Source organism: Cupressus sempervirens, chromosome 8, assembly GCF_028749045.1.
Source record: "Cupressus sempervirens isolate cs-2001-9-10 chromosome 8, ASM2874904v1, whole genome shotgun sequence".
NCBI lineage: Eukaryota > Viridiplantae > Streptophyta > Pinopsida > Cupressales > Cupressaceae > Cupressus > Cupressus sempervirens.
In genome coordinates this window covers 83997786-84002613 of record NC_143125.1, presented here as the reverse complement: position 1 = coordinate 84002613, position 4828 = coordinate 83997786, and positions in this window count along the sequence as shown.

Below are 4828 nucleotides of genomic sequence, written 5' to 3'. Positions count from 1 at the left end.
CCCCTGCAAGAGTTAACACAACAGAAGTAAACACAAAGAGTAGCAACCAAAGGAGGAAGAAGAGTGAAATACTTTTATTGATTCATCAAAATATCTTCATAGATTCCCAATTGTATGGCCTTAGGGTTATGACCAGTTACAAATACATTCAAATTCAAAGATCCAACTGCAAATTTATACTTTTAATTCTACTCTCTAATAATCTTCCCAAAAACATGCCTAACTCTAAGCCTAAACATACTATGTATACTTGCCAAAATGGATTATAGATTATTCTAGAACATTACATAAGAGGAAGGTCGACCCAAAAATGGTTTGGATGCATCCTAAGAAAATATCTTTACATAAATGTCACAAAAAAAAAAAATCTCGCAAGTCAACTCGCAGAAATCATGTCCAAATGCTGACACTCGGCATACACAGGGTAAGTCAACGAATGAAGAGTCACTTGGCGTACACTAGGTAACTCGATTAATGAAGAGTCACTTGGTGTACACTGGGTAACTTGGTTAATGAAGAGTCACTTGGCATACAATGGGTAACTTGGTTAATGAAGAGTCACTTGGCATACACTGGGTAACTCGACGAATGAAGAGTCACTTGGCATACACTGGGTAACTCGGTTAATGAAGAGTCACTTAGCATACACTGGGTAACTTAGTTAATGAAGAGTCACTTGGCGTACACTGGGTAACTTGGTTAATGAAGAGTCACTCTGCATACATTGGGTAACTTAGTTAATGAAGAGTCACTTGGCGTACATTGGGTAACTTGATTAATGAAGAGTCACTTGGTGTACACTGGGTAACTTGGCGAATGAAGAGTCACTTGGTGAACACTGGGTAACTTGGTGAATGAAGAATCACTTGGTGTACACTAGAGCTATAGTAACTCTGTATCAACATGCAGAATGAACAAAATGAGGAGGATAATAAGGCAACCTAGGATGCTCCTGCATCATCTACTCCCACAACATACTTCCCTGTAGAATGAATCTCAAGTCCACTTGAGATGAGATATTGTAGTGATGAACCATGCTTGTTGATTTTTTTCTCATCCATCCAAATAGCTTCTATTATAGGTTTATTCTTCAGTTTGACAAAATACTGAGTATATTGTCTCCTCTGAGTCTTCTTTATCTTTGTTTCGAGTATCTTCTCCAATTGAGGTGTGGGTTTGGGTACTTGTTGCAAATCTGCTATTAGTGAATCTTTGTGTGCTGGTTGTGTTTTTGAACCTTTGTATAGTGTAAGATCACAGACATTAAATATGGGTGAAATTCCAATTTCTAGAGGTAACTAGATCTTGTATACATTGTGTCCAGACTTTTCTAAGATTTGACAAGGACCAACCTTCTTAGGTAATAGTTTAGTGTGCTTGGTTTGATGTTGTCTCTCTTTCTTTAGCTATGCCCACACTAAATTGCCAACCATGAACTATACTTCTCTTCTTTTTTGATATGTAAATTCTTTGTATTTTTTATTTGAATTTTGTAGTTGCAACTTGACTTGATCTCGGACCTCCTTAATAGCTTTAGCAAATTCTTCACCATGTGAACTACTAATAAAAGTGTTTAGAAGTTTCTAAGCTCAAGAATTCTTCTTGGGTGTGTACCATACACAATTTATACTGGATTTTTCTTATACTTTTATTTACTGTCAAATTTGACTCCACATATGGAGATATTACATAAGGAAAGAGCCTTTGTTGAAACATTCATGAAGAAATATCCACATATTTCTACTCACGACAGCTCAATTCATCTTGCTGCCAAGCTGGCCATCTAGATCATCTCACTAGACATAACTTGTGACAATTGGGATGTAACATTGAAAATCATGCTTGAGGTCCAAAAATCATTTTTGAACAAACACAGTATCAGTGTATAACCCTCTGACATTAGTGTCAAAATGGGGGAGAAATAAGATGTATGGGAGAAATAAGAGGTACGATGGAGAAAATATTTTTTACAAAATTAGAAATAGAGTACATAGATTAGCTAATTTAAATCTACTTAGTAGGAAGAATAATTTTGAGTTTAGATACAGAACAAAACAATCAACTCAGGGGGAGTTATTGAATTTTGAGGTATGATTGATGAGTCATAAGCTTTTGCAAAATTTTCAAGTTTTTGAAATTTTGTATGTATATGGATATTATCTTAGTTATGCTTTAAAGGCTAAGAGTTATTTATACATGATCAGGTGTTTTTCCACTCATGTCAAAGAGGGGTATTGCTAATCTTAGATTGGTTTTGACATATGAGTGACAATATACTTAAATCATTTACTTAGTATATGTCAAACAAGTAATATATGCCGAGCATAAGTTGTCAGATAGTATATGTTGAGCAACATATATTTAGTGTGAGCTGGGTAACTAGTAAGTGCTGAGCGGATGGTATGTGCCAAGCTATTTAGATGCCGAGTCATTTAGAGGCTGAGTTACAACATTGAAGTTGCAATTGATGTCATGCATCAGGGACTTCACGTGCCGAGTTACACAGTTTTGACATAGATGTTTGTAATGGCACAAACTTCTATGTAAATCAATTTTGGGCTGACTTAAGGATTATTTTATGATCTTTGATGATAAGAATAAATCTTAATTGTTAATCCCTAAGCATTACATGCACCCAATCATAAAAAGGGAAGGTTTAAGTGGAAATATGGGTGAATCACTATAGTTGATTCATACCCAACCCTAGGTCACCTAGGTCTTCTTAAGGAAGACAAAACCTAAACTTTCTAAGAATGCTTAAGGAGAATTGGAGAGAGTTTGCATGCTCAAATAGAGCATTCAGGGTGACTAAGGTGCTATGAGTTGAGTTACATTGCATAATCAACTAAAGGAGAATAGAGGAAATGAGTCAGAGGATAATAGAGATACATCTAATCAGAAAGGATCAAGTGTACATTAGGATAGAGGTGTTTTGACATCAAGCAATAGAGTGCTAATTGAAGGATCATTGCTGAGAAATTCTAATAGGTGAATAACTTAGATCTCTTAACATAGTAATCTTGATAGGCTGTTGTAAATCTTTTAGCAGGGTGCTTACTTCATTGCAAGTTAAAGTCCTTTTACCAGGCACACTTTTAGCATGGTGTTTAAAATCCTTTAATAGGGTAAGATCTAACAATCTGTAATGTCTCGCCAAGGGATCCAAACAATTTCACTAAGTTTTCCAAACAATTTTTTTTTTTAAAAACATGAAAGATAAATCGTTCATAACATTTGCGGAAGCAATAGTAACAATTCAAATAAAAATAACATAACATAACATACTAGATTACATTATTTAAAGATCCCTTAACGTTGAATCACATCTAAGTTAAATATTCATCTAACACCACATCCTTATTAAATAACAATGATACATCCAATGTACTTAAACAATATAAAAGTCCCTTTTTGGTAATTACATTTTAGATTGCTTAATCATCCACTGTACATGTCATAGGGTAAAAAAAAGGCTTAAAAGAATAAACATCCATGTAAATAAAGAACATCATCATCCAACATTAATCCACGATGCAGTAAATGAAACCACATGTCATACATGATACATCATCATAGAAGATATAAACACCCATCATAAAAGATAACCATATATCACAAACATAACTAACTAAGTGCACGGTTCCTCCCAACCATTAATAGGATCATTAGACCATCGTGGATCCTAACCATCCCTCTGTGCGTAACATTCCAAAGTATCGAACAGATTATCGATATTAACATAGTAGGAATGTAACTCCTAAAACATCCTACTAACATGCAAAGTAAAGCATAGGATACCATCATCTAACATATGCAAATCATCACTATAAGAAACATACCAATAAATTCATCTATTATAAGGTATATCATCAATCATAATGATCCAAGAACAGAATGAAGATAAATACCAACCAAAAATGCTCTGGCTACGGTGTCTCAGACGGATCTCAAATGATAAGAGTGGAAAAACACTACCACCCTACCACGTGGAACCTAAGTGGTCCACTCCCACCGTGCTGAGGAGATAATCTCAAGTCCCAAACAAGCTATCAAAATCACAAAGCATAAATCTCTATAAGTCCAGGAATCCTAAAAGTATACTAACTCAAAGGTTCCATTCACACAAAACTGACATCTAATTCCTAGAGACACACAATGACATGTAGGAAACCTACTCTGCAAGCGAGAAAGTGTCATCGCATTTATCATGTACAAGTTACCTTGGCAGTGAGCTAAACTCCACGGGTCCATACTGATCTCATGCGGCTACTAGTATCCTCTCATACTGACGAGGCATACTACGGAATGCACAGTCGTAACCATGCATTCTCACTACTCCCATCCTAGCCTGTACAAGCACTCAAGGCATGGGTGAGAACCAAAACAATTATCTTTTTAGGTTTATTTAATCTCCATTTAGTGTGTAAATGTTATCACTTATTAACCAAACTTACAATGAGTTACCCTGGTAGCCACTTAGGGCCCTAGCCCCCATTGCAAGCCACTTCTCGACAGTACAAGTAGATAACCTACCCTAAGCTCATGGAATCATAAATCACCACAGTCCTATACAAGCGACTATAAAGAAAATCCAAAAGATAATCCATAAAAAAAATCATCAAATATTCATGATAAAAGCATCAAATATCCATAATAAGAATCATCAAATCTCCAAGATAAGAATCATCAAATCTCCATGAGCATCTGAAAAGCATCCATAGAAAATCATGACCACAACAATTCTCTATTGGCAACTAAAGGCATCACTGATAATCATAAGTACCCATTGGTTCTCAATAACCAAAATATATCTCAAGATAAATCACAA